The 18,486-nt window shown below is 46.3% G+C and overlaps 5 non-coding genes and 3 pseudogenes across 5 annotated transcripts; all 8 read left to right on the top strand.

Annotated features, from left to right (window-relative positions):
- The first annotated feature begins 259 nt into the window (after nucleotides 1–259).
- Nucleotides 260–383, top strand: LOC128382174 (uncharacterized; annotated as a pseudogene).
- An 11,888-nt stretch (nucleotides 384–12,271) lies between these two features.
- LOC128382549 (U2 spliceosomal RNA) lies at nucleotides 12,272–12,462 on the top strand. Its single transcript, XR_008323762.1, has one exon. It is a non-coding gene; the product is annotated as a U2 spliceosomal RNA (small nuclear RNA).
- A 437-nt stretch (nucleotides 12,463–12,899) lies between these two features.
- LOC128381785 (U1 spliceosomal RNA) lies at nucleotides 12,900–13,063 on the top strand. Its single transcript, XR_008323597.1, has one exon. It is a non-coding gene; the product is annotated as a U1 spliceosomal RNA (small nuclear RNA).
- A 232-nt stretch (nucleotides 13,064–13,295) lies between these two features.
- On the top strand, nucleotides 13,296–13,486 carry LOC128382308 (U2 spliceosomal RNA). The gene has a single exon (XR_008323726.1). It is a non-coding gene; the product is annotated as a U2 spliceosomal RNA (small nuclear RNA).
- A 438-nt stretch (nucleotides 13,487–13,924) lies between these two features.
- Nucleotides 13,925–14,088, top strand: LOC128381778 (U1 spliceosomal RNA). The gene has a single exon (XR_008323596.1). It is a non-coding gene; the product is annotated as a U1 spliceosomal RNA (small nuclear RNA).
- Nucleotides 14,089–14,320: 232 nt separating this feature from the next.
- Nucleotides 14,321–14,469, top strand: LOC128383109 (uncharacterized; annotated as a pseudogene).
- A 3,256-nt stretch (nucleotides 14,470–17,725) lies between these two features.
- LOC128383010 (uncharacterized) lies at nucleotides 17,726–17,906 on the top strand (annotated as a pseudogene).
- A 377-nt stretch (nucleotides 17,907–18,283) lies between these two features.
- LOC128382032 (U1 spliceosomal RNA) lies at nucleotides 18,284–18,447 on the top strand. Its single transcript, XR_008323659.1, has one exon. It is a non-coding gene; the product is annotated as a U1 spliceosomal RNA (small nuclear RNA).
- The last annotated feature ends 39 nt before the right edge of the window (nucleotides 18,448–18,486 follow it).

The raw sequence follows: 18,486 nt of genomic DNA, 5'->3' as shown, positions 1-18,486 counted from the left end.
ATTGCCCATGACTGCCAATGTACAATTGAGTAGCTATGTCAGCACTGTAGTGAGGTTGCACACTCTAGAAATCTGTGCTCATATACAGCAATCCTTTGTAATCCTTATTCATAGAGCAGGAAGCTGCATGCAAAGTTGTGACTCTGCAGATCCACAGCCTCATGCGGCGTGTGTGTGTTTGGATGATGTTTGGAAGGTGCACCATCGGTCCGGGTGCCGTGTCTGTGAAAGACTTCCTTGGCTCGGATCTGTACAACTCATACTTACCTGGCAAGGGAGATACCATGATCAAGAAGGTGGTTCACCCAGGGCGAGGCTCAACCATTGCACTCCGGTTGTGCTGACCTCTGCGAATGGCGATGGGACCATATGAAGTGCAAATCATGATGTAGACTCTAACATAAATACAGGAAGTCCTTGTTAAGTTTTAAAGGACCAGTTCCACAACATGTAAATTACTGTTAATTGTTTTTTCCACAGGTTTTTTGGGTGGTGCCAGGTGACCTGCATGGTGCAAGGTGTAACACACATTTTCTGAATGTAAGTTTGCCCTGTGATAAAACATTTAAGTATGAGAAAATGGTACAATTTGTGTCATTATGAGTAATTGTGTTCTTGCCCCTGCAGCAGTGTCCGCAACCGCCTAAAAGGCCCCTTCAGCAGTGTCAGGTAATAACGTTCACGTTACAGCTAATGGTGACAGGATGTCGATACGTGGCTTCTGTGGATCGTCTGACTGGTACAGTCCTGTTTCTCTTCCCCAAGCATCCTCTGATAACATCAAAGACTTTTGTTGATACGTGCTTTATGTTGACTTATTTGATACAGGCTCTGCATTAATACAAGATATGTGCAGTGGTGACATTAATTCAAGACCTCATTGATATGTATACCTTCTCCTTCAAAAGGTGGCAAGAGCCTCCAGCAGCACAGCATCATCTTCCCAACTGGACCATGATGAGCTGGAGGTGGCGGTGACAGAGGCGGACACAGCTACAGGGGCCTTGATAGCGGCGGTGGCGGACACAGCTGCAGGGGCCTTTGAGGCGGTGGCGGACACAGCTGCAGGGGCCTTTGAGGCGGTGGCGGACACAGCTGCAGGGGCCTTTGAGGCGTGGCAGACACTGCTAAAGAGGCTTTAGCGGCGGTGGCAGACATTGCTAAAGAGGCCTTAGCGGCGGTGGCAGACATTGCTAAAGAGGCCTTAGTGGCGGTGGCAGACACAGCTGCAGGGGTCTTTGAGGCGGTGGCGGACACAGCTGCAGGGGCCTTAGTGGCGGTGGCAGACACAGCTGCAGGGGTCTTTGAGGCGGTGGCAGACACTGCTGCAGGGGCCTTTGAGGCGGTGGCGGACACTGCTGCAGGGGCCTTTGAGGCGGTGGCGGACACTGCTGCAGGGGCCTTTGAGGCGGTGGCAGGCACTGTTACAGGGGCCTTTGAGGCGTGGCAGACACTGCTAAAGAGGCTTTAGCGGCGGTGGCAGACATTGCTAAAGAGGCCTTAGCGGCGGTGGCAGACACTGCTAAAGAGGCTTTAGCGGCGGTGGCAGACATTGCTAAAGAGGCCTTAGTGGCGGTGGCAGACACAGCTGCAGGGGTCTTTGAGGCGGTGGCGGACACAGCTGCAGGGGCCTTTGAGGCGGTGGCGGACATAGCTGCAGGGGCCTTTGAGGCGGTGGCGGACATAGCTGCAGGGGCCTTTGAGGCGGTGGCGGACACAGCTACAGGGGCCTTTGTGGCAGCTGTTGTAGGAGGGGCCATATCCTGTTGAGGCTTCTGTAATATACAGGTGAATTTCAGCTTTGAAGTTTATATTGGTAATGCACTGTGTTTTTTGTTTTTTCCATTCCTGCCTGTCTAAAGGGTTAATTCTACCTTTTTTATATACAGAAGAGGACCAAGCTGTTTAGGAATTAGTATGTGTGATATTAATGACCAGAGAAATGCATGAAACCCCCCCCCCCCCCCCCCCCCCCAAAAATAAAAAATATTGTGGTATATATGTTTTTTTTTTCTTGCCTGTTTAAAGGAGAAGAGGAAGAGGACCTGATCTCACGCTGAGCTGTTTAGGAAGTAGTATGTGTGATATTAATGATCAAATAAAGCAATAATGTATCCTGGTGGAGATACAATGTATGTTCTTTTACATCCCATTTTCCATTCCTGTCTGCTTAAAGGGGTAAGTCACCTTTTTTTATACAGAAGAGGACCAAGCTGTTTAGGAAGTAATGTGTGTGATATTAATGACCAGAGAAATGCATGAACCCCCCCCCCCCCCCCAAAATAAAAAATATTGTGGTATATATGTTTTTTTTTCTTGCCTGTTTAAAGGAGAAGAGGAAGAGGACCTGATCTCACGCTGAGCTGTTTAGGAACTAGTATGTGTGATATTAATGATCAGAGAAATGCATGAAAGTATCCTGGTGGAGATGCAATGCATGTCCTTTTACATCCCATTTTCCATTCCTGCCTGCTTAAAGGGTTAATTCCACCTTTTTATATACAGAAAAGGACCTGATCTCACGCTGAGCTGTTTAGGAAGTAGTATGTGTGATATTAATAACCAGATAAAGCAATAATGTATCCTGGTGGAGATACAATGTATGTTCTTTTACATCCCATTTTCCATTCCTGTCTGCTTAAAGGGGTAAGTCACCTTTTTATATACAGAAGAGGACCAAGCTGTTTAGGAAGTAATATGTGTGATATTAATGACTAGAGAAATGCATGAACCCCCCCCCAAATAAGAAATATTGTGGTATATATGTTTTTTTTTCTTGCCTGTTTAAAGGAGAAGAGGAAGAGGACCTGATCTCACGCTGAGCTGTTTAGGAAGTAGTATGTGTGATATTAATGACCAGATAAAGCAATAATGTATCCTGGTGGAGATACAATGTATGTTCTTTTACATCCCATTTTCCATTCCTGCCTGTCTAAAGGGTTAAGTCACCTTTTTATATACAGAAGAGGACCTGATCTCACGCTGAGCTGTTTAGGAAGTAGTATGTGTGATATTAATGACCAGATAAAGCAATAATGTATCCTGGTGGAGATACAATGCATGTCCTTTTACATCCCATTTTCCATTCCTGCCTGCTTAAAGGGTTAATTCCACCTTTTTATATACAGAAAAGGACCTGATCTCACGCTGAGCTGTTTAGGAAGTAGTATGTGTGATATTAATAACCAGTTAAAGCAATAATGTATCCTGGTGGAGATACAATGTATGTTCTTTTACATCCCATTTTCCATTCCTGTCTGCTTAAAGGGGTAAGTCACCTTTTTTTATACAGAAGAGGACCAAGCTGTTTAGGAAGTAATATGTGTGATATTAATGATCAGATAAAGCAATAATGTATCCTGGTGGAAATGCAATGCATTTTCTTTTATATCTCATTTTCCATTCCTGCCTGTTTAAAGGGCTAAGTCACCTTTTTTTACACTGAGCTGGTTTGTGTGTCGTCCATGCAAATGATCACAGCTCGTATAAGTTCCTCCTGTCTGTGCATTTCTAAGGGAGTCACAAAAGCTCCATACTATTCTTGCTGCATTTCAAATGGTTCACATAATTTAATCAATTGCCAGTTTGTTACAGAGTTTGCACCACTTATGTAAAATATCAACTAAGGCTGACCCTGCATTACTGCTAAGAGAAGCCACATATCAGAATCTATCAAACCCAATAAATATTTACACAGCATAAACCTGAATAAAGTGGCTCAGTAGTTACATTTACAAAGAATTTATTTATTTTTTTAAATGTGTGTGCGTGCGGGCCCCCCCACACGCACACACATTCAACAGTGAAATCTTGAATTATATTAACAATACAGAACTATAAATACAATATAACAAACAGTAAAATATTATTAAACCCAATAAATATTTACACATTATTTACACATTATTTACACAGTATGTACTTGAATAAAGTGGCTCAGTAGTTACATTTACAAAGAATTTCTTTTTTCTTTTTTTTTTCTTTTTTTACACACATTCACACATTCAACAGTGAAATCTTGAACTCTATTAACAACACAGAACTATAAATACAATATAACAAACAGTAAAATATTATTAAACCCAATAAATATTTACACATTATTTACACAGTATTTACACTAAGACACGGGTTTACTCCTGTGACTGACGATAAAAAAAAAAAGATTATCTACTGTCTGCTGAAAGTCAGCGAACGTCTCGTATGTCTTTCCAGAGCAGCCCTTGGACGTGGATGACTTTGAGACTTCACAAAAAGTCTTCTTCCGGTACTTTTTGTGGCCTTGTGTAGGCTGGCCACAGAGCGCACAGAGATACACCTTCATCTGGCGCTGCGGTCCAGACAAGTCACGCTCAGCTCTTTTTCTTTTGTAGACCGTTGATCTCGCTGGAGACTGAGAGGACCACGTGGAAGCCTGCGACACCTGACTGGCGTCGCCACCAGACTGGACCGGGTAGCTTGGCATCGCCACCTGACTGGACTGAGGAAGAATGGGGAGAGGACGGGGGACTCTGGCTTTGAGCAGTCTTGTTCCTGCCAAAGACGGTGTGACCTCGTACTCCACCTGAGGCCGGCTGGTGTGAGGGATTTCCTCGGGCAATTCTGGCGCCGGGGCTTGAGCGGTGTCAGCGACGCTCTGGTGACGACGGAGGACAGACAAACCTTGATCTGTCACATTTCTGGCAGACAAGGCCTCTTGTCTGCGGATGAACTCAGAGACACACTTTGAGTTGATCTTTAAGATGGGAATGCCGAGCTTGCTGAGCTCAGCGTCGTCCACCGTCACTCTCTGCTGCACCCGCTGGTACATCTTTGTCACCTGATGTTTCTGCGGTGACCCTAGAGACTTGCCTCTGCAGTCTGGATGCAGCCAAAGCTGTTTGATGAGGCAGTACATCAGCCTGTTCTTTCTCGAGTCCAGCAGATGTGCAGCTGAGTACCGTTTGCTGAACTTCAGCTTCTGCACCAAGGAAGACTCTGCTGGATCTCCACTGGTGCGGCTGAAGAGAGCGTTTCCCCAGCGTGCAGAGTACAAGGAGTCGAACTGCTGGATGTTGCGATCGTGGAGGTCCAGCTTGTTCCAGGCAGCGATGACTTTCTGCCTTGTGGTGTTGCTGATAGAAAGCTTCCCCTCTTCCAAGGCAATGCCAACCAGAACTTTGCTCAGCTCCTCGATGTGCTCGTACCCAGGCAGATGATTTGGCCCGCACACGTCCTCCACGCAGGGGTCGAGCTCAGCAGCCACAGCCTGGTTGGTGAGGGAGATGTTTTTCCTCAGCGGAGTTAGAGTGTCACAGTGGTCAGAGGTGTAGCCCGCATCCTCCTCCTCCTCCGCATTCACCGGGGACTTCTCGACATCAGCATCGTCGCCTTCGTCCTCTGCTTCCTGGAGTGTCTCCCGGGCCTGAGAGTAGTGGTCAGGAGCATTGAACGGCTCTGATGACTGAGCAAACAGGTACTCCAGTCCAATCCGCTCATCACCAGCTGGAACTGGAGGCCTGTAGTTCACCTCCTCCACCTCCCCAAACAGCTCCTGACACCGCTGATTCAGGCGATGAACCAGAGGAGACATGTACACCATGTGCTTCCACCTCTTTTGCCCTCTGACACTCGCCGACTCCCTGTCTGAGTTCCAGCGAGTGATGCCGGCCAGCAGGTACACCTGGAACGGTACGGCGGCACAGTGAGGGCCCGGGATCATGTCGGGCAGGAAGGAGTGAAAGCCCTCCAGACTATTGCTCCCTCTGACCGTGGTGTAGTACGGGAGCCGCACACCATTGCGGGTGACATGTTTCTTGATGGTATACATGTTCCGCCCCGGTGGATCCTGGATGCACTCCAGGTGCTTCTGCTGGTTCTCCCACACGTGGTCAATGGCCGCCTCGTCCTTAAACAGGTGGACTCGGTTTTCGTCCATCCCGGCGGCGCCCTTCAGGACATCAATGGCACTCTGAGCGCGAATGAACGTCTCCTGGGCCCCGACCGTGATTCTCCTGACATAATGGCTCAGGTCGTACTTGGTGACGTGCGTTTCCATGAGCTCATTATCAGTCAGGGAACCGTACTTGGTCGGGTGCCCGGCACGTATCGCCTGCAACAGGAGCGCCATGTCGTCCCGGTTGTAGGAGAACACAGCAGCAGAGAGCGCGGACTTAAAGAGGGCATACTTGGGGTGGTGGTCGGTCCTGAGGGCGGCGTCGAACCGGTGGATCCAGTGGAAGATGTCCAGTCGAATGAGCATGCCTGCGTCTGCCCACCCACTGAACAGCTGCTCCACTGAAGACGCTCCCAGGACACGACAGCAGCCACGGTCCACATACATAAGTTCAGGAGGTGCCTCTCCTGCCCTCTCGTACCTCGCCATGAGGCCCTCAGCCATCGGCCTCATTTTCACGAGCGACTCCTCGCAGGTCAGGACAGATATGAGGATCTGCCCCCGCTCGTTGGCCACGTTGGTGCACCACTCTGCTGTGCCTTTGCCGTCACCGGACAGCTTCTTGCAGATCTGATGATAAATACAAGAACAAGGGTCTGTATTTTGTTTCTACATTTTGTGTGGTTTGACCATTTCAACAGCAGTGTGTCAAATATACCTTCTTGGTGGAGTCATACTTGAGGACCTTGCCAAACGTAGACATGATCTGCGTCCGGTAGTCCTCAATGCTGTCCGTCTCGGCGATGAGGAAGGCTTTCCTCAGCAGCTTAGGGCATGGCAGCTCTCTCCTCTGTGGTGGTCTCTGGAAGTGGGGAGTCCAGATGCCTGAAAGTGGAGAGAAAATGTGAAAATAAACAATAATGAGATAATATGTAGGTCCGTGGATCATCATCATCAATCAAAAACTGAAAAAATGGCTTGTTATTTCATTATTTGTTTATGAATGTGTAACATTTCTTTTTTGTTTTGTTACAGGCATGTAATGGGCCCGTGCTGTGTGAAAATGAAATCTGACTTACTTGTGATTTTTCCAGGTTGGTTGTACTGGCTGAGGAGAGTCGTGTAGAGGTCCTTCCTCTGCAAATAGTCCTCGCAGTGGCTCTCCAGCACCTGTCTCCACACCTTGGTCATGGTGTTTCCCTCGGTGCGATCCCTCATGAGGCGGATCACAGCCTTGTCCACACCACGCCTAAAATTAGAACAAGGCAAGGCAGTTTTATTTATATAGCGCATTTCATACACAATGGCAACTCAATGTGCTTTACATAAAACAGAAACATTAAAACATACAATTAACTTATTATTATTCATTATTATTTAATAACGTTCACAGTTGGGGCTGATTTCAGTTCTGAACACAATGGCAATGAACCTTAGATGTGTTATTGTAAAATCAATAAGAATTCAAATCACTGTGAAATTATGCAGAGACTCACCGTAATGTTAACACGGCTGGGAACACTGCTCTGTGCGCCTGGCTGAGTTGCTTCATGATGTCTGCCTCCCATGACAGGAACCGGCCAATGGCGTGGTCCTCGGACTGTTTGGCAGCTTTCCGGCAGGCGTTGCAGGCCAGGACCTCTGTCAACATGGAGTACCAGCCTCCGACGTCGCAGATCCGCCGGACAGTCTTGGAGTACCCACATCGGTACAGGGACGCCTTGTTGTCGTCTCTGGCAGGACACTCAGGCCTGGGGCAGCGAAGACTGTACCGCCACACACCTACTGGTCTCCAGAAAAACAGACGGCTCTGGAAAAAGGAGTGTGCCGAGGGCACTCTACCCCCCATTACGCCAGGAGATTCGGGTGGGTGAAACCACATCCGGTCGTCTTTAAGGACTCTCCTCCACCTTGTTTTCCCATGCTTGTCCTGGTATGCCATGGGCTTTTGAAAGAGCCCCCTCTCATCATCCTCCTTCAGCCACTTCAGGTCTTCCGCAGGGAGACCATTGACACTAGATTCCCACATTCTATGCCATCCCTCAAATGTAATCTGAAATAGCAGAAAACAAATAAAACAAGAAAATGATTCCTAGTGTGCCTAGTGGGTTTCACATAAAGTTTGTTAGTCAGTTTCAAGCATTACCTCAGGGTGTGCAGCTTCTCCTTCAGCTGTCACGGGGGTAGCCTGAGCACCAGTCGTCTGATCTTCACCACTAGTGGATGATGCAGGAGCCTGAAAAATGATCGGTGTGTAATACATGAGTATAAACATTTACTGATTTGTTGTCTCTGCTTTGATTTTCTAACTGTAACCCTTTCACAGATAGTATGGAGACACAGTTGTGTTAACTAGCTCTTCTACTGGCTCTGTGCTCACACACTAACATTCATCACTCCGTTATCTGTCTCTTACTTACTGCATTTGCACTCTGCATTGCACAGCAACGTGTTAACTTAAATACATTCATTTAGTTGAGCATACTTTTTGTGGTGCACGGATGAACTTACAGCTAACGGTGACAGGGTGTCGATACGTGGCTTCTGTGGATCATCTGACTGGCACATTCCTGCTTCTATTCCCCAAGCATCCTCTGATAACATCAAAGACTTTTGTTGATACGTGTTTTATGTTGACTTATTTGATACAGGTTCTGCATTAATACAAGATATGTGCAGTGGTGACATTAATTCAAGACCTCATTGATATGTATACCTTCTCCTTCAAAGGTGGCAAGAGCCTCCAGCAGCACAGCATCATCTTCCCAACTGGACCATGATGAGCTGGAGGTGGCAGTGACAGAGGCGGACACAGCTGCAGGGGCCTTTGAGGCGGTGGCAGACACTGCTGAAGGGGCCTTGAAGGCGGTGGCGGACACAGCTACAGGGGCCTTAGCAGCAGTGGCAGACACTGCTACAGGGGCCTTAGCAGCGGTGGCAGACACTGATGAAGGGGCCTTGAAGGCGGTGGCAGACACTGATGAAGGGGCCTTGAAGGCGGTGGCAGACACAGCTAAAGGGGCCTTAGCAGCGGTGGCAGACATTGCTAAAGGGGCCTTGAAGGCGGTGGCAGACACTGGTAAAGGGGCCTTAGCGGCGGTGGCAGACACTGCTAAAGGGGCCTTAGCGGCGGTGGCAGACACTGCTAAAGGGGCCTTAGCGGCGGTGGCAGACACTGCTAAAGGGGCCTTAGCGGCGGTGGCAGACACTGCTAAAGGGGCCTTTGTGGCGGTGGCAGACACTGATGAAGGGGCCTTGAAGGCGGTGGCAGACACAGCTAAAGGGGCCTTTGTGGCGTTGGCAGACACTGATGAAGGGGCCTTGAAGGCGGTGGCAGACACAGCTAAAGGGGCCTTAGCGGCAGTGGCAGACATTGCTAAAGGGGCCTTAGCGGCGGTGGCAGACACAGCTAAAGGGGCCTTAGCGGCGGTGGCAGACACTGCTAAACGGGCCTTTGTGGCGGTGGCAGACACTGATGAAGGGGCCTTAGCGGCGGTGGCAGACATTGCTAAAGGGGCCTTGAAGGCGGTGGCAGACATTGCTAAAGGGGCCTTAGCGGCGGTGGCGGACACAGCTAAAGGGGCCTTAGCGGCGGTGGCGGACACAGCTAAAGGGGCCTTAGCGGCGGTGGCGGACACAGCTACAGGGGCCTTTGAGGCGGTGGCGGACACTGTTGCAGGGGCCTTTGTGGCGGTGAAGGTGGCAGCTGTTGTAAGAGGGGCCATATCCTGTTGAGGTTTCTGTAATAAACAGGTGAATTTCAGCTTTGAAGTTCATATTGGTAATGCACTGTGTGTGTTTTTGTTTTTTTTACTGTAAGCACCTTTACCTACCTCCTTGTCAAGGATGTATTGTCTGAACCTCTTCATGGTTTTTGCTATGATGTCCTCCTCCTTCATGGCCAGCCACTGCTTGACTGAAGTGAATGCCTCCTGGGCCATCCTCCTCTCATGGTCACTGCCAGCTTGTGGATCGGCATTCAGGTGTTTGTGCAGACTGTACCACTGCCACATCTCCTGAAAGGTGAAGGACCTGAAGCGGCCCTGTCCATAGATGGCCCTGTCCACGTTTACCTCCAGGTGGCAGGAAATGGCAGGGAACAGCTGCACATACTTTAAGAGATGATCCTTCACCCACCCATCGTTAATGGACTTCCTCTCAGGATGGCGGCTCTCCTTGACGTGGCGATCAAGGATACTAAAACATGACATAACATTGTTAATTCCTGAAAAACATAATGGTATACACTGTGATACTATTTACTGCAACATACTTACTATTTAATATACCCCACATCATTTTCTGCCAGCCATCTGAAATTCTTCCCAATGTATTTTCCAAAGGTCAGTACCAGCTGGCCCAGGCACTGCACCTCAGTGGGATCTGGTGTGCTCAAGCGGCATCTCCTCTTCGCTGAAGAGACAAGGTAAGCACAAAAGGTTTCTAGCGCTCTGCTTTTAAATTATCATGGCAGCGCTGTAAACACAGGACGGGAACACATCTATGGCTCCCAATTATTACCTTCTTCATAAGCTGTTTTAGGGTCTCTGAACCTGCTGTCACCCTGTGTGATGTGTGATGCTCTAGAGTGGACAGCTTTGGCCTCCTTGGATGCCTTAAGAAGGCATTGTTGCCTATCTTGGGGCAGAGTTTTGTCCAAAATAGACAGTTCAGGCATCAACGGATCCATTTTTGGGTGTCTGGAAGACAAATTCAGAAATAAACTTTTTTAATCACTTCATGTTCAGTGGCAATACAAATCCTCCCCTTCCCAATTATCACTTGACACAGGCTAAGTGAAGTCTTATTGTAGCATTGCAGTAAGTAATGCTGGCTGACACACTGTCATTATTTTTTTCTGCCCTTTTCAGAAAATGCAACTAAAAATAGCCTACAGCATCCTCCTCTGTAGAAACTGTAGACTCTCGACCAATCAGCGAACGAATCGCTGTATTTTTCAAACTGTAGACTCTCGACCAATCAGCGAACGAATCGCTGTATTTTTCAAACTGTAGACTCTCGACCAATCAGCGAATCGCTGTACAATTCAAACTGTACACTCTAGCCTACAGTTCACGGCCAAGTACTACCTCTATTAAACTAATGTTATAACCACGGTACAATGTCGAAATAAACTTGTGGCACCTATGTGTGCTGACACTATAAATATAGCCCTTAGAATAACGACTGCCATGCTACGTTATTTTTGGACCGCTGACTCATAGGGTGTTTTAGGCAAGGCGATGTACAGTACAGAAACCAGACATATACAGCACACGCAAAAACGTATACGCAATACCGCAACAACACGTAAAATATGAAAGTAAAAGAAATATACCTGGAAATATACCGCACTGACAGACTTGGATGCTGTCGCAAAGCTATGTACAGTACAGAAACCAGACCTATACAGTACACGCAAAAACATATACGCAATACCGCAAAAACACACAACTACAAAATATGAAAATAAAAGAAATATACCTGGAAATATACCTGGAAATATACCGCACTGACAGACTTGGATACTGTCGCTATAGGCTATGCTAACTACGCCGCGACACAGGTTAATGACACTCGTCTATTTCTCCGCTAAGGAATGAACAATTCCCGCATTTTATGATTATCACTGACCTTAAACATGAAATAACATGGAACTCTTTTTTCTATATCGACCGACTCACAGTTATCTCTTGGCAGTTTGCATCGTTTGCAGTGTTATCGAGGCACACAACCTTATCGCTATAGGCGGTGCTTTCTATGCCCGCGACACAGGTTAATTACACTCGTCTATTTCTCAGCTAAGGAATGAACAATTCCCGCATTTTATGATTATCACTGACCTTAAACGTGAAAAACGTTGAACTCTTTCTTCAGTTATCTTTCTTCAGTTATCTCTCGCAGTTATCTCTCACAGGTATCTCCTCCGCAGTGTCAAGTGCACTACTCGACTCGCTCGCGACATACAAACGCTGTCAACTGTAGACAATCCGGGCTTCTGATTGGCCCAAACTGTAGACTCTCGTCCAATGAGAGCGCTCAACTGTCTACAGTCTACAGTTGAATTGCACTCTGCTGAGGCCGACTTCTGCGAATTCCCCAAATGTGGGAATCTCGATTGCATAATTTCTGGTAGTGGGGGACTGCGTTCGCGCTCTCCCCTGATAAGTTGTTGAAAGAAAACTAAACGCTTACTGAGGTTAGAAACCAAGTGAGAAATTGGTGAATTCTCCATTGACTCGTGTAGAGACGGATGTCCTTTTGAACACAAAACGGTCGTCTTATCTTTTGATAGAATGCAGCTCCAAGTTACTTCCTCGCATTGGACTCTGTGACACCGTGAGCGGGACTGACGCTGCAGAGGATCACTCCTTCAACTCCGACACTTTTCCGGTCATCGCTTCTCGGCCTTTTGGCTAAGATCAAGTGTAGTATCTGTTCTTATCAGTTTAATATCTGATACGTCCCCTACCCGGGGACCATATATTAAATTGCTTTTTGGAGCAGGGAGATGGAATAGGGGCTTGCTCCGTCCACTCCACGCATCGACCCGGTATTGCAGTACCTCCAGGAACGGTGCACCCCCCTCTCTCTATGTTTAATATGAAAAAGAGACTTAACTGAGTAGGTAGGCCGGTCTAGCAGCACTGACGAGTTTAGATCCATTTCAAGGTTGTTCAAGCACCCTTGAAAATGAGCAAATTATCTTTGTTTCCTATGAATTATTTTAAACAACTTTAATTATTTTGCGAGCCTGATCCTAGAATTGCCCATGACTGCCAATGTACAATTGAGTAGCTATGTCAGCACTGTAGTGAGGTTGCACACTCTAGAAATCTGTGCTCATATACAGCAATCCTTTGTAATCCTTATTCATAGAGCAGGAAGCTGCATGCAAAGTTGTGACTCTGCAGATCCACAGCCTCATGCGGCGTGTGTGTGTTTGGATGATGTTTGGAAGGTGCACCATCGGTCCGGGTGCCGTGTCTGTGAAAGACTTCCTTGGCTCGGATCTGTACAACTCATACTTACCTGGCAAGGGAGATACCATGATCAAGAAGGTGGTTCACCCAGGGCGAGGCTCAACCATTGCACTCCGGTTGTGCTGACCTCTGCGAATTCCCCAAATGTGGGAATCTCGATTGCATAATTTCTGGTAGTGGGGGACTGCGTTCGCGCTCTCCCCTGATAAGTTGTTGAAAGAAAACTAAACGCTTACTGAGGTTAGAAACCAAGTGAGAAATTGGTGAATTCTCCATTGACTCGTGTAGAGACGGATGTCCTTTTGAACACAAAACGGTCGTCTTATCTTTTGATAGAATGCAGCTCCAAGTTACTTCCTCGCATTGGACTCTGTGACACCGTGAGCGGGACTGACGCTGCAGAGGATCACTCCTTCAACTCCGACACTTTTCCGGTCATCGCTTCTTGGCCTTTTGGCTAAGATCAAGTGTAGTATCTGTTCTTATCAGTTTAATATCTGATACGTCCCCTACCCGGGGACCATATATTAAATTGCTTTTTGGAGCAGGGAGATGGAATAGGGGCTTGCTCCGTCCACTCCACGCATCGACCCGGTATTGCAGTACCTCCAGGAACGGTGCACCCCCTCTATCTCTATGTTTAATATGAAAAAGAGGCTTAACTGAGTAGGTAGGCCGGTCTAGCAGCACTGACGAGTTTAGATCCATTTCAAGGTTGTTCAAGCACCCTTGAAAATGAGCAAATTATCTCTGTTTCCTATGATTTATTTTATACAACTTTAATTATTTTGCGAGCCTGATCCTAGAATTGCCCATGACTGCCAATGTACAATTGAGTAGCTATGTCAGCACTGTAGTGAGGTTGCACACTCTAGAAATCTGTGCTCATATACAGCAATCCTTTGTAATCCTTATTCATAGAGCAGGAAGCTGCATGCAAAGTTGTGACTCTGCAGATCCACAGCCTCATGCGGCGTGTGTGTGTTTGGATGATGTTTGGAAGGTGCACCATCGGTCCGGGTGCCGTGTCTGTGAAAGACTTCCTTGGCTCGGATCTGTACAACTCATACTTACCTGGCAAGGGAGATACCATGATCAAGAAGGTGGTTCACCCAGGGCGAGGCTCAACCATTGCACTCCGGTTGTGCTGACCTCTGCGAATTCCCCAAATGTGGGAATCTCGATTGCATAATTTCTGGTAGTGGGGGACTGCGTTCGCGCTCTCCCCTGATAAGTTGTTGAAAGAAAACTAAACGCTTACTGAGGTTAGAAACCAAGTGAGAAATTGGTGAATTCTCCATTGACTCGTGTAGAGACGGATGTCCTTTTGAACACAAAACGGTCGTCTTATCTTTTGATAGAATGCAGCTCCAAGTTACTTCCTCGCATTGGACTCTGTGACACCGTGAGCGGGACTGACGCTGCAGAGGATCACTCCTTCAACTCCGACACTTTTCCGGTCATTGCTTCTCGGCCTTTTGGCTAAGATCAAGTGTAGTATCTGTTCTTATACTGAGAGTTTTTCTGTTCCATTGTGCAAATTTAATAACTCTGTTGTAGTTGTTGTTCTTGCACATAGGAATACATTTGTTTGGGTGGTGTGCAATACTTATTTATTTATTTATTGTTTTTGATAATTTATTACAGTTTTTAGATTCCTTTTAGTCTCTTACTGTTTATTTAGTTTGTCTTTTATCTGGTTTTAAAGGATTTTATTCTCTTTTAACCGTTTTTAGCTGGTGGTGCCTCCACCATGTCGGCCAACCATGCCGGCATGCGGAGGCACCACAGTGTCCGTTTTACTTTTGCTAACAAGGATGTTGAATCTGTGAAGATGTCGAGGCTGGACTTCTCCAGAAAATTGATTCAAGGTACGTTGAAATTTAAGCCAGAAGACCTAAACTGTATTTTAACATTGCCATACAACAAGGGATTTGATTTAAGCTTCAGAACTGCTGTATTGCTAAGAGAATTTTGGGTACGATTTGAAAATGTAAAACCCCAGTTTGCTGTGTTTAATGTGGAGAAACTGACTGACAATACGTTGAAAACCGTTATTGTCAGAATGTTCAATGAAACAGTGAATGCAGATGACATTTGTTTGTGGCTGGGGAGATATTGCACTGTTAAAGGCCAGGCTACGAAAGTGAGAGATGAGGACGGCATCTGGAATTGCGCTTGGAGGGTCCCCATCCAACAATGGCAGGACCCCCAAGGCTTCCAGGGCTTGAAACATCTGCCGTCTATGGTAGTTCTGGGAGAGAACAGGGGCTATATCCATTACCAGGGCCAACCCAAACTCTGCCGCAAGTGTGGTGAGCATGGGCACCTGGTTGAAGCATGTCAGCAGATTGTATGTGGAAAATGCAGAGAAATTGGACACACTTTTGAAGAGTGCACCAATGGCAGACGATGCAATCTTTGTGGGGAAACAAACCACCTGTTCAGAGATTGCCCAAAGTCATTTGCCAACAAATTGAAGGCTGCAAAAGTCACGGACAAGGCAAAAGATGGCGGACAGACAGAACAGTTAGGAGAGCAAATTGAAGTTGCTGGGCAGGAAAATTCAAATCTCCCTCCAAATCCTGTGATTGGAAGAGAGGGAACAGGTGAGGAGGGAGTGAGGGAGGGGCCTGCATTTACCCCTCCAATGGAGAGCACTCCAGAGGATGGGGTGGTGCAGGCAGAAGGCGGAGCTAGTAATGAAGACCAACCACAGGATGACAGTGAGGATGCCTCCCTCCCCAATGCCCAGCAAACTAAGAGGCCTTTGTCTGAATTGTCCTCGGATTCTCCCATTGTGTTGGAGAAGAAGGGAAGAGTTGCGGCTCACTCAGACAGTTCATCTGTGGAGGAGCCCAGAGTCTTCCCTTCCGATTCACCCAATGAGGTTTCTTTTTTAACAATTGCTCTGCAATCGACCCCCAGGGACTCCAAATTAAATGCAACATTGCAGCAGAGGCCAACCCCCAGAGTCCCAAAGGGGAACAGAGCTCAAACCCTTCATTTTTCACCCGCAGAGATGAAGGAAGAGCTCTGTTCACAAGAAATTACCTAACTGTTTTTTAAATGTTTTTTTAACACCCTCTGAGTCTTTTAAAATGTCTTACCTGTTGTTTTTAACCATACTCATGACACTCACCTTCTCTACCATTAATGTGAGAAGTGTGAAGTCGAGAGTTAGAGCCCAGAGTGTTTTATCCTTTTTAAGTTCCTTTAAGTCAGATGTGTTTTTATTGCAGGAATGCAGCCTACCGTTTTTAAAACATTACAGACAGTGGGAGGAGATGTGGCCAAAAATGTCAATATGGAGTGGATCCAATCAAAACAAAAATGACGGAGTGGCCATTTTAATCAAAAACCCTCAAGTTCTGGTGAAGGGCAGCACTGTGGTGAGAGACGGTCGGGCACTTTTAGCACATTTGGCTTTTATGGGACAGGATTTCAACCTTTTAAATATTTACGGTTTTAACGACAAGAACGACAGGTATGACCTTTTAGAAGACTTGCAGTCCCACATGCTAGGTAGGGCACCTTTAGTTGTAGGGGGGGATTTTAACTGTATTCTGAGTAGGGAAGATAGGAGAAGAGCAGGGGAAGATTTTAAAGTAGACAAAACATCGGTTTTATTGCAGGGCATTTGTAGAGATTTTAAACTTCAGGACTGTTTTAAAATCATGCATCCCAGAGAGGAGGGCTTCACCTGGTTCAGTGGTGATGGCACCAGAGCCTCTCGCATAGATTATGTTTTTACACGGGACTGCCCACCCACCGATGCTAGATTAATTCCTGTTTTCTTCTCCGATCACCTTATGCTCTCTTGCACCCTTTCACTCTCTTCGGGCGTGACATCAGGAAGTGGTCTGTGGAAACTCAACTGCTCCCTTTTAGAAGATAGGGAGCTAGTTAGGCAGTTCAGGGAGCGGTACAAAGAGTGGCAGACCCTTCAAGACTTCTACGAAACACGTGCACACTGGTGGGAAATGGTGAAGGGAAAGACGCAGACTTTCTTCAGGCAGGCAGGTAAAAATCGAAAGAACAGGGAATACAGACGCATGATGGGACTGCAGAAACGACTACAACGGTATTTTAATCTAAACCAGATTGGCATGGATTTTAATGAGGAAATTAAACAAGTCAAAAAAGAGATGTCGGTTCTATCAGAAATTAAAAGCAAAGGTGTCATTTTAAGGAGCAGAGAACGGGAAATAGAGGAGGGTGAAAAGTGCACAAGGTATTTTTTCAGGAAAATTATGAATAAAGGGGGGGGGCATTACAAAGCTGAAAAAAGAAGATGGGTGCACAACTGAAACCATGGACGACATTAAGGAAACAATTGAAATATTTTATTCAAACCTGTACAAAGAAAAACCTGTAAAAATGGACATCATGACTGAAGTTTTAAAATTCATTGTAAAAACAGTAAACAACAGTGTGCTTTTATCCCAGGATTTTACTTTTTTAGAGTTAAATAAATGTATGACTGGTTTTAAAAAAGGGAAGTCCCCTGGACAACAGCATCCCGAGAGACCAAATGTTTGGGGGAGCAGAATGAGTTACCCTTGGTAGGGACTCACTGCGCTCCTGCACAAAGATAGAATTGAAAAAAAAAACCCTTTTTAACGGATGCACTCCTTTTTATGGACTTTTAATGGACACTCAATCACATAAACACCTGACATATGTTTTACAAATGAACAGCTATTTAACCTGTATTACCATTTTAGAACAATTGGTTTTATTGTTTTAAATATGGTTTTACATACTGCACATATTTATTGTAATTCATTGTATATACTATGTCCACATGTGAATATTTTATCTAAAATGTAAATCATTGTTTGAAATAATTTGAACGAGTGTCAATAAAACTTTTTCGAAAAAAAAAAAAAAAATCTGTTCTTATCAGTTTAATATCTGATACGTCCCCTACCCGGGGACCATATATTAAATTGCTTTTTGGAGCAGGGAGATGGAATAGGGGCTTGCTCCGTCCACTCCATGCATCGACCCGGTATTGCAGTACCTCCAGGAACGGTGCACTCCCCTCTCTCTATGTTTAATATGAAAAAGAGACTTAACTGAGTAGGTAGGCCGGTCTAGCAGCACTGACGAGTTTAGATCCATTTCAAGGTTGTTCAAGCACCCTTGAAAATGAGCAAATTATCTTGACTCATGACTGCCAATGTACAATTGAGTAGCTATGTCAGCACTGTAGTGAGGTTGCACACTCTAGAAATCTGTGCTCATATACAGCAATCCTTTGTAATCCTTATTCATAGAGCAGGAAGCTGCATGCAAAGTTGTGACTCTGCAGATCCACAGCCTCATGCGGCGTGTGTGTTTGGATGATGTTTGGAAGGTGCACCATCGGTCCGGGTGCCGTGTCTGTGAAAGACGTCCTTGGCTCGGATCTGTACAACTCATACTTACCTGGCAAGGGAGATACCATGATCAAGAAGGTGGTTCACCCAGGGCGAGGCTCAACCATTGCACTCCGGTTGTGCTGACCTCTGCGAATTCCCCAAATGTGGGAATCTCGATTACATAATTTCTGGTAGTGGGGGACTGCGTTCGCGCTCTCCCCTGATAAATTGTTGAAAGAAAACTAAACGCTTACTGAGGTTA

The sequence above is a fragment of the Scomber japonicus genome, chromosome 2 (genome assembly GCF_027409825.1).
Source record: "Scomber japonicus isolate fScoJap1 chromosome 2, fScoJap1.pri, whole genome shotgun sequence".
Lineage (NCBI taxonomy): Eukaryota > Metazoa > Chordata > Actinopteri > Scombriformes > Scombridae > Scomber > Scomber japonicus.
Note: the sequence above shows the minus strand (reverse complement) of the source record. Positions and strands in the feature narration are given on the sequence as shown.